The following is a 12,443-nucleotide window of genomic DNA, read 5'->3' on the forward strand; positions in this document are numbered from 1 at the left end:
GCTTGAACATGAGTGAGAGAATAAAACTGACAAAAAACTTTGACAAGTACTATAAATTTACAGACACAAATCAAATGTATGTTTTTATTGTATGATATTAACAATAAGAGCAGCTCACTACTGAAAATGGTAAATTTGGGAAGCTGCTGATATCAAAACCACGACCTCTTGATTGAAAGCCAGCATTTCTTAGAATTGCACCACGCAAGCTGTCATATCAACCGCCTACCGTAACCTTTCTTTTTTCTTTGGTTAAATTCTTGAATAAAAATGCACTTGTTTTGTTATACTTGTACCTTTTGTGAAAGTGCTTATTTCATATTTCTATTTCAGGCTTCACACATTATACATTTCATGTCTACATTTTGTCAATTATTACTAAAACATGAAAATCGTTTCTGTGTTAACAACGTTTTTACAGAGATTGTTCATGACACTGAACACATGTGAAATGTACTGTATGTATTCTAAATGACGATGTACCTTTTTACCCTATAAAGCTCCAGCACTTCACTTGAAGATAAACACTGAGCACTGAGAAAATTCTTTGTGAATTGAACTGTGGCAGTGGGCAGGGGGATGGGATAGCAGGCTGCTTGCTGTTATTGACACATTTACAGACAAAAGACGCTGGTGGAGAGGTGCGAACGGATTTAAGGTGGGCTGGATTTACTAGTTTTCTCATAGGCTTTGTTAATTCTAGTGTTAAGAAAGCCTTCAGAGTTTCCCAGATTATTCCTGCAGAGAATAGGATGTATTTGTCTCTATAAAAAATGAATTTGCTTGGATATAAATTCTGTACAGTTCTTATCTGCTAATAAAACGGTTAAGATGCCAGTTGCGAGATGAGTATGTAGAGCATAGTGATTTTAGCTCAAAGATCAAAGGGGCGTGGTTGGAAATAACCGACAGAGCACATCCAAAACAAAACAAGCCCCCAGCAGCAGCATATGAGGATTAAAATAGAGATATCTATTGACGCTACAGTCCAAATACAATAAACATAAAATCTAATCTTAAACAGTCTTAAGAGAGTAAACCCATGGAATGATGTTAAACAGTAGCCCTGGATAAGCATAGTAAGCCCTAATACAATAAAACAAGGGTATAATGTTAAACAGTTCCCTTAAAAAAGTAAATATACATACATGCATACATATACACATATAATTGTAATTAAAACATAAACAAAAGTTGGCCGAGAAAGAAATAGGATGTATAATTATGGTACCAGTATCATTGTAAATGGATGAAACACCAGGTAAGATCTTTGCCATGCCAGGTCCAGATGCAAATCATGATCGTTTTTCAAAAGGTGTTGGGATCAGTTTTCTTAGCTCTTTTTCTGCTTCCTCCGTAGAAGTAAAAATATAGAGCTTACCTTGCATGTCCACTTTCAGTCTGACAGAATACAAGAGGCTATATCTGATCTCAGATTTCCATAAGCGCTGTTTAATGTTGTAGAATGCAGCACATTTAGCAAATGTTGAGAGTGAGAAATCAGGGAAAATACGAATGTGGTTATTTTCAAATATAATCTCTTGTTTCTGTCTGAGAAGTAACATTATATGTAATTTAAATTGTAATTTTTCAAAATGCACGATGAGAATCCTAGGTTTTGAGGAATTTGGATCACGTATGCGATAAGCTGCTGCTATCTCGGTGTCTGATTTGAAGTCCTCTCCAATTATTTTAGAGAATAGGTCAGCTACGAATTTCACTGGGTTTGGACTCCTCAGGGAGACCTTCAATTCTAATATTATTCCTTCTACATCCATCTTCCAGTGCGGCTAGTCTGTCTCCAAACACTTTGCATTTGGAACTTGCAGCCGTTGCTTTTCTGAAAGAGATAGATGCCAGTTGTTCAGCTATTTCAATACGAGTCATGAATGTTTGCTTAACATCTTCAAACTGAGCGCCAAGTGCTCTAAGTTTATTCTCAAACTTAGATGCATTTTCCTGTATTTTTTCCTAGCATACCTTTAAAGGTTTCCTCAAAGTGATTACTTAAACATTTCTCCTTGTCTTTAATATCCCAAAGCAGCTTCTCATTTGTCTTGCGTATGTCCTTTATTTCCATCCATCCATCCATTTTCCAACTCGCTGAATTCGAACACAGGGTCACGGGAGCCAATCCCAGCCAACACAGGAACCAATCCCGGACATGGTGCCAACCCACTGCAGGACACACACAAACACCAAGCAAACACTAGGGCCAATTTAGAATCGGCAATCCACCTAACCTGCATGTCTTTGGACAGTAGGAGGAAACCCACGCAGACAGGGGGAGAACATGCAAACTCCACGCAGTGAGGACCTGGGAAGCGAACCCAGGTCTCCTAACTGCAAGGCAGCAGCGCTACCACTGCGCCACCATGCCGCCCCATGTCCTTTATTTCTTTCCTTATATATCACTTTTCCTTATATACACTAAATTATTTCTTTCTTTATATCATTCTTGAGCTCCTTTATGTCTTGATTGGTGGCCATTGCGACAAACATTACCTTCAGCTCAGACAGATCATTTCGGTCTTCTCCGTGCTCCGCCCAGTTGGAGTCGACGTTGCCAGTTCGCAAGGAGTAGCTGGCAGTGCGGAAGGTAGGGCCATTTTCAGTTTCATTTAATCTTCTGGAATCTACGAGCTATTATGGTCCGACTCGTTTGCACACTCGCTCCCACTTTTGTTCTCGGATGGAGATGATGCAGCAGCATCAGGTCCCAAGAAATCTTTGCTTTTACCTATCTGTTCCAGGTCAGAATGTGGCAGGCTGTTCCTTGAACTTGAACTTGATGACTGTCTAGGCTTGGATGAAGCTTTAGCTGTCTTTTCCATTTCTTTCTGAGCCTTTGTTCTGCTGCTTGTGTTTATATATGCTTGCATATACTGTAATTGAACCCCCTTGGGTCGAGTAAATACAAGATACCTCGGGATGATAAAAAAAGTGAAAAAAATAACATCACTGCTAATGGAGTTTTGTTTCAGACATCCATCTCCCATAATGGACAATTCCTTATTTGAATACATTTAATTGTAAGGCAATTACTCAAAGTCTGATCAGGACGAGGGGGATAATGCAGGAAAGAAAATAAATAAATGAAAATAATAAAATCACAAAAATGTTCCTGAACTGGTATCCCATCTAAGAGTCATTTTCTTCTGCCAGTGAAGTCCAAAATTTGCATACTCGAAATGAGAGGTTTTACAAATCCTAATTATGCACAAGCCCAGCACTGCTTTGGACTGGCACACATGCAAACAACCTCTGAGTAAGAAATGATGAGTAGGTCTTATCTCCAGCTCATAAGGTAGGGTTACAACACCTCTTTCTCTCACTCTGTTTCACACTCTGGAAAGTGTGTTTAAATTAACTGAACAAAAAAGTAGCTTTAAAAATTTGAGTCTTCAATGTAATTATGTATTTGACAACCACATACATGTACACATACTGTAAAAAAAGTAAACTGGACTTTTCCATTTCCATTAGATGGAATCCTTTAAGAGAAAAACAGCAGTTTATGTTCACAGAAATAAACCTTCCCAGTACTAAGTGATCCTCATTAGTCAGGAGCCCTAGAAAGCAAGGAATTGGATAACATCTTAATCGTGCTTCATAAGGATTTTCTGCAAGTCAGTGGTCTTTACCATCTAAATGGCCTTTGAGTAATTTTTAGCACCACCAGCTTTGCAAATTCATTTCCACTCACCACTCCATCAGAAAAAAAAACATTAACTTGAACTTATTCAAACCCTATTTTTCTAAGTGACTGATTTAAAATTAAATTGATATTCAGATTGTTTCCATGAACTCATTTGTTTCTCCATACTCTTAAAGTAGTGCAATTCTTTTTTCTTTTCCGAAACGGCATTAGTATTCACCTTAGTGTGGTAAACTATAAGTCCAGATAATTATTCATTTTGTCTTCAAAGAATAGACCCTTGAAATAATCAATTATAATCAAGTTAATTAATTATCATTAGAAAGTATTATTGAATTCATTTTTATAAAGTTCATTACCCAACTGGATGCACAGAGCTCTACATATGTTTACAAATACTTCAAAATAAAACAAAACATTTTAAAATATGCACAGAGTGGCACATAAAAAAGTAGCCCAGTCTTATGGTTCAGTGACATTAATATCAGTAATAAAAGAATAAAAATGTCATATTACACTTGAAGAGTTCCTCTGTTATTTGATTGTTATTGGAGTATCTTACTGGCCACTTTAAAGGATATACTGAAAATGGTCTCCATTATCTGCAATGCAAAGTTCCACATGCAAATACAAACAGATATAATCTTTATGACATCTGTTGTGATTACTGCCTTGTCAACATAAGAGGACATCTTTCCATGTGATCTACAGTTTCGGGGAACAGATTCTGGGGGCTGAAAGGATTGTTTCTTGGTTTTAGTGCATTGTTCGCAGAGCCAGTAGGATGTCTCTTTTTCACTAATTGCTGACTTGTGCATGTCACAGGAGCACTCATATGATACCATTCCACATTATTCCTCACATGTCAACTTGAAGATGTAGCAGCACTACTTAAATTGCCTACAATTCCCAGCAGCCTTGGTAGTATTATATCATTGGGCAGATTCAGATGGTTGAGGGGTTTGCTGGGAAGAAGGACAACTAAGCGGTCTCTTTGAAAAGGAGCCAGAAAGATGCAGCACAAATCGCAAACATCTATATATATTTGTTTCTACTTAACACTCATTCACTACAATCACTCTTGTATTATAGTTTCATTCTGGATTTATGTGCTTGTCCTGTACCAGCTTGACTGTGTGATTTTCTCTGAGCTAGTACACCTCTTCATATGGGGAGCACTCCTAAATTCTACAGCTGTTCACAAAACAACTAGAACACAGGAGAGCAAAACTTTCACAACATTCAGGCATCTCGAATTGTTCTCTCCATCATCTACACCTGTTGTTTTGGTCTGTGTCATACTGTAAGTGTTGCTTGTTTATCGTCTAGTGCTGACTGTTTTGTTAGGTTTCTTTTGTGTAGTGCTCATACAGTAAATTATTATCACCATCAGAGGAACTGGAAAGGGTTTTTGCATATGCATTGTATTGTTTAGTATTGTTTTTTCTCTTTAATATTTGCTTAATATATACTTTATTATCCTTATTATATCTTAATTATTGATCAATTAATTGAGCTTCGAAGTCTAAGTGTGTGAGTGTGTGTGTGCCAGGTCAAGACCGGGTGTGTTCCTGGGTTCCCTGCAGTAAAATAAATAAATCACTGCCTTTGGACGGTGTGGATCTTACCATCCTTGCCACTGTTACAAAGGGACTTGGATGAACATTGAGCTACACAATCAAAGACACAACTCTTAACCAAGAAATGACTACAGAAGCAGATCTTTAATTCAGCAGCTTGATTTTGTTAGAACATTCTTCATTGTCATGCACATTTTTTGAGAAATGGTTTATTTTACAATATTTTACCTAAAATACATGTGTTTGGGAAATTCCTTAAGCATATAACTGAATAGCTGACATCATCACTTGAGATTTTTTCATGGACTTATTGCTTGGTGTTAAAATTGAGTCCTGATACAAGCCCATAGTATCAAGAATTCTGAAATCTTCACTATCCATGAAAACGTGAGATTAGAAATTTTCCTCTACCATCAATATAAACAACACAAGGTGAGTAACAGTTATGAAAATGATCATTTTTAAAAGGAGCACTTTTTTAAGCCAGTGCCTTATTTACCATTAGTTTCTATAAAACCATATTCTGGGTGCATGTGTTTTCTGTTATGTTTCTGATAAATTCCATTTGTTGCAACTTCCCTACATCAGCTAATTGATGTGTCTTCACCTGTTTAAATCAAGCCTGCTGAGCAAGTCCTGTTTTTGCTATATCCTGTTAAACTCAAAACCTATTACTTCTTTGACAGGCCTCATTTTATGGTCAAGGAAAAAGTACAGCTGCCATTGCTAAATGTGTCCTTTTGTGCCCTTTCTTTACTTTCTTTTTGTCAGTTTTCTGATTACAAGATTTCCATCTGCCATGCCTTAGTCCTTCTGCCATTTAGCATCCACCTTGATACAACTGCTTTTTCATTTCTTAAATTTCTGATTACTAATATTCACTTTCTAATTCTAACCATTTGGCTATCCAGCTTTGCTACAGTAAATGATTCTATTTCACTTCTTTAGTTATTTCCATTCACTAATTATTTTATTTTATTTTCCTGTAATGACTCCATTTTCAAGAGCTTGGATTTGAATACAGGACTCTGCCTCTTTGATGACAACAGCGTTAATCAATTACCATCAGGAGAGGAGTCATGAACTGCAGGTATGTAAAAATATCCATTATTACACACAAAATCTTTTAATGTGTTGTCAATAAATAAGTGGTGACAGACAAAATCAAAAATAACTCATGATATTAAAAACAAAAAGAACATCTAGTTATGAAAACTCTGACAGGCCCTGTTACTGGTCAGAAATAATGATTTAAATTATGATGATTTCTCAGTCAAGTTGGCAAGGATTTACTTCACTCCCTTGTCCTTACATGAAAAGATATGTGTACTCCTAAAGGGGAAACGCAAATTATCACAGAGCTAAGAAAACAGAAAAGCAGACAAAATATCACAGTAAAAGTAAATATAAATATCTAAAATATAGTATTAGTAGAATCACTTTAATGGCATTTTATAATATTATATAGATAATAACCAAGTCCAAAAAGAGTTCCAGTTGGAGTGATGTAAAAATAATATTGATTAATGTACTTCTGAGGGTCTATAGCTGATTCTACATTATATGTCTTTATCAGACACGTGCGAGAAGGAAGCAACTGCAGGACTACAAAACAGGAAATACCACGTTTGAGTAGGAGATGGTAGAGGGCACTGCTGTTAAATACTCCTCTTTCACCTCCATGACTGAATCTTCTCAGGAACACTAATATCAGTTTCTTTGCCCATTCAGACCTCTATAGTCTATTTTTGTTATTATTATTATTATTATTATGTTTTTTTATTTTACTTTTTATTATTGTTATTATTTTGTTGACTCCCTTAATTTCTACCCTGGTATATGGGGTTTACCTACAGGTACCCCAAAACTTTTTCTTTGTATCTTGTTTTTCCTTCCTTCCTTAGTTTTAATAATATATTTCTTAGGAAAAAAAGCATGTGATGGAGAATTAGTTTATGATGAAATGTACTCCTAACCATACGGATGTGATGGCAGCACAAACAATTCTGTTAGATTTTTTTTTCCTCCTTAAGAAGGTTAAAAGAAGAATAAATACGACACCTAAAAAAAAAAAGTAATTAAGATCCCAGAGAATGCTTTACTGTTTTAAAGCAGACCACCTCGGAAACACACAATAAGTTTTAAATGGGAGTAGTTAGGATATAGCAGGTTGGATAATAGATGGATGGATTGAGTTTTTGAAAATTCAGAAATTCATACAGGGCATTGTATTCAATATATTTCAACAAAAATAGAAGTTTCTTGACAAATTCTCTGGAAGAATTAATGTCTCAGATATCAATGACGTTGGCACAAAGGGAGCTGAGTTTCACACATACTAAAAGGCAGATAAAAAGAAAATAGATTTTGTGCAAACACATCTAAAACAATCAGACAAGCGTACAAAAAAGAAACATTATGTGCTCCAAGACAGGCAAAAGTTGTGCAAATAACACTAGTAAAGGGGGGGAAAATACAGAAAAAATTTGATAAGGAAACTTCAAATGATAAAGTCTAGTTTCATTACCTAGATTAGAAGAATTTATAGTTTTAAAGTGTACATCCCTGCTTTTGTAGTAAGAGAAAATTTCTGTCACACTCATGTGTGCCTATTTTGGATTTCTGGTGCAATGTAAAATCATCAGCCTTTAACCAAAAAAATGCAATTGGCAATTCCAAGTTTGACCACTCTGGATATGTATATGAGTGGACCTCCATCTGTTTTTAACATATGCATTAATGTAGTGGTGAGGACATATTGTATCTGTAAGCATAAACTGAGTGTATGTTTCAGACCTCTTCAGATTTTTATTTATCTGGCTTTTTAGTGATACTTTTGCATCTTCACCTTTCTCTTTACTTTCAAAGAAATGAAACATTGCTAGAAGGAAACCTAATTCCTTTTCTCCAAAAATGTAATCCATATACAGTAGCTCACTGCTTCAAACATTAACTATGAATCTCATATTAATATATTTTTTTACATTTTTCTCCATTGTAAGAATTTACAAGCTGTTAAAATCCCCATTGATTTCTATATTCAAATATCTGATCCGATAAATCATACTAAAATATGGTCATGCTTTATCAGCTTTATTGCTGTTAACAATTATCTAGTTCTATTTGCACCAATATATTCAAAGTTGGAAAGTGTTGTTAATCTGATATAATGAAAGCAGCCATACTAAAGGTTGAAATGGCAGATGAGCTCAGTTTTTTTTTTGTGTGTGAGTGCTTACTGACATTCCTATTTTTCTGTGAGATACAACGGCAGCTGAAAGAGTGTTTTGCACAGCTTTTGGAATGTGAGATCCTATGAAACAAATGTCTGCATACTGCAGTTTATTGATCTGTTCTGATCTGGTAGCCTGAAGTCTTCTAATATTTAAAGGGATACTATCCAGGTGGAAACTATGTCAAAGAGACAGCAGTTTTGCTTCTGCCATGTCTGTTCAGCCAATCAGGATACATGCAGTCTGTTGTTTTTTGTTTCCTGTTTCATTCAGTAATTTCTTTACATGAGATATCAAATGAAAACCTTTTTAGCTTGGTCTTAAAGAGCAGTTAAACCCTTGTTTTATTCTGTTCTTGAGAGTTTCCAGTGTTTTTTGCTTCCTTTAGTTGTCTGAATGAGACCGATTTGCCTGTGTCTGTAGAACTGATGCTGTGCTACCTGGTGGATTGGACAGAAACAGTATCTACCTCTATATTTCTTACCATACTCTAGTAAGAGCTGCTGCCCCTGAGGTTTTAACAATGATTGTGATAGGCTGTTTTTCCTAGTCTCTTTCCTTTCATGGTGACTCTGCTCTTTAGATCAAATTATTCCTCCTCATCTTAGAAATGGGACTTTGGAGTGGAAGTGTCATTGCTGATAACAGGTGTAGTGTCAAAATATCATTTTATTCTTTCAGAGTCCTCAACATTTTCAGGCACCATGGTGCTTTGTGAAGTGCCCAGAATAGCTTTGGGCAGCAGGGTGAACTGAATGTTTGACATCTGGGATTACAGTGTTTTATTCTTCTGTATTGTTGTTTTTGTTGCCTATAATTTTGTATTTTAAATGTTTGAAATTTGTTAGAGTGTATAAGGTGATGTGCTTATAAGAGAAACAGCAGTTTATAATATAATTTAATTTCATAACTTTATATTTTTCATATAATATAATTTCAATTGAAATCAGTTTCTTACCTAACATAACTAGGTGTGTCATCACACATGAAAAGTTGGTCAGTCTCATTACGGGGACTAATTACAGAGTTACACCAAGGAAAAGAAAGGGTATTATACCATTTGTAACTTCCACAATGTCATCATTTATTAGACCACACAGCCAAAAGAAATCTGCAATGTCCACAGCACATGCTCTCTCGTTTTCCAAAACATCCTCTTTTTTTTTGATTTACTTATTCACAGTTTGCAATGACAGCTAAATAGGCATTTTTCCCACCTTGGGCCCCACCGTTTTTATGTGTTCTTGTGTCTTTGGTTACACTGTTTACGTATAATTGCATAACTAACCTGAATGTCTGAGGCATTCTTTGAAAAATAATAATAAATAAAAAACAATAATACAAAAAAATGACTAATTGATTAGATTATACCTCTCAGCCAGTCTTCAATGTAAAATGACTCTATGTCCGTGTGCCTGGTAAGTTATTGATTATTTTGAATGGCTGTATAATTTAATTTTGTGAAACAGAGATGTGTTAGATTTCAAGACTTTGTTATGTGGGCACTTTTATTTCTATTTCAGGAATGTATTGTTTATTTTGTACAGACATCTTGGCAGATGGCTGAAGATTTATTGCAAATTCATTCATTATCTTCCTCATTAACAGTTCCAGCAACCAAAAACCTTTAAACATATATTCATCAGAACCAGCATATATTTTATTAATTGTACAATAAAGGCATATGGTACTTAAACCAGCAAACATAAATACAAACACTGTAGCAATATAGAGACACAAAAATCATCACTTCAAACTCCTTTATTTATTGCTAACTAAAATAAAAAATATGCAGAAACACTTAATTATTTTGTTTAAAAATTAACAATTCATAAACACTAGATAGATAGATAGATAGATAGATAGATAGATAGATAGATAGATAGATAGATAGATAGATAGATAGATATTCATTTGTCCCTGGGGGGAAATATGGCATTTTACAGAAGCTCTTTAAATAAGTGAATACATAAATAGATGGATACATAAATAAATACGTACACACTATGGTCTGAAAACAAACCAGAAAAGAAAAAAAGTTCTGACTTAGCTGTTACAGCTAAGACATTATGAAGGCTGTTGATATAAAGGAGCCCCAGTAACATTTCTTGACGCACTTCTGCGGAATCATTTTGAGGCAAGCAGAGAGGGTTTAAGTGTGGGCTCTTCACATTTATAAGAAAAGGCAGAGCAGGCCTTTCCATGAGCGACTGGTTTCTTTTGAGGTGGGAAGTGACATCTTTTGTCAAGAAAACTTCATAAACAACACAAGAAAGTAAGAATTTCACTGTATAGCACCTATTCTAGCATTTGCGAATTTTTATAATTATTTTTGATTATCCGTGATTTGTGATTATCCAGATGAGAGGCGCCGGTCATTAAAGGTTCTATCTATCTATCTATCTATCTATCTATCTATCTATCTATCTATCTATCTATCTATCTATCTATCTATCTATCTAGATCTAGATCTATCTATGGCCTTTCTCCTTCTGTTTGCCCTTGTCACTGAGCATCTTTGCCTGCTGCCTAGCAGCACTAATTAAACAGTAGTAAATGTGATGAAATTAGCCATTTTCACAAAATTCAAAAGTGATGCATTGGCAGTAAATCTACTTCCTGTTAGTTTGCCAGTAATGAATGAAGTGTATTCCGCTTCTCCACACTTCTAATAATTGATTTTTGCAATGTCAGAAGTATTGCTGAAAAGAACTACACCATAAAAGCATCCAAACTGAACAAAAACAGTAAATTGTAAGTGTAGGAGTTCTTTTATAATTATTAAAGTATTTTGCTACATTTCTATGTGAGTATGCTAACAGTTTCAGGTGATCTGTTTTTTTTAGATAGATAGATAGATAGATAGATAGATAGATAGATAGATAGATAGATAGATAGATTTTATTAATCCCCAAGGGAAATTCACATACTCCAGCAGCAGCATACTGATAAAAATAAAGAGTGATATTAATTAAAGAGTGATAAAAATGCAATGCAAGTTAAAAAATGCAATGAGAGAGTGTGAGGCAGGTATAACAGTCTATAATCTTGTATAGTGTTAACATTTACCCCCCTGGGTGGAACTGAAGAGTCGCATAGCGTGGGGGAGGAACGATCTCCTCAGTCTGTCAGTGGAGCAGGACAGTGACAGCAGTCTGTAGCTGAAGCTGCTCCTCTGTCTGGAGATGATACTGTTCAGTGGATGCAGTGGATTCTCCACGATTGACAGGAGCCTGCTCAGTGCCCGTCGCTCTGCCACAGATGTCAAACTGTCCAGCTCCATGCCCACAATAGAGCCTGCCTTTCTCACCAGTTTGTCCAGGCGTGAGGCGTCCGTCTTCTTTAAGCTGCCTCCCCAGCACAACACCGCGTAGAAGAGGGCGCTCGCCACAACTGTCTGATAGAACATCTGCAGCATCTTATTGCAGATGTTGAAGGGCGCTAGTCTTTTAAGGAAGTATAGTCGGCCTGTTCTCTCTTGCACAGAACATCAGTATTGGCAGTCCAGTCCAGTTTATCATCCAGCTGCACTCCCAGGTATTTATAGGTCTGTACCCTCTGCCATTCTGTCTTTGTTTTGGTTAACCGGAAAAAAGTTTATCCATCAACAATGTCTTCCATTAAAAAAAATGCTGAAATATGAAAAGGGCTAATTGAAACTAAAAATGGAGTGTTGTCTTTCTTCACAAGTCTAGTATTGTATCTCCAAGCCCTGGCCTAATACTTTGCTTACTTTAGCTTTGCCTGCGTTCTGCTTTATGTCTATTTTTATTTTTTTTTATATATACATGCGCACATGGGAGACGGATTATGGGCTCAAATAATATTGTTTCTCAGCCAAACCAGGGGTGGGCACTGTCATCTAATCCTCTATCCCTTTCTACCCCTGTATACCCATAGACATATATAGGTAGATGCTGGATTCACTGTGTTGCCCAATCGACACGATACGTCAGCGCATCCGCCATATTG

Source organism: Polypterus senegalus, chromosome 8 (genome assembly GCF_016835505.1).
Source record: "Polypterus senegalus isolate Bchr_013 chromosome 8, ASM1683550v1, whole genome shotgun sequence".
NCBI classification, from domain to species: domain Eukaryota; kingdom Metazoa; phylum Chordata; class Cladistia; order Polypteriformes; family Polypteridae; genus Polypterus; species Polypterus senegalus.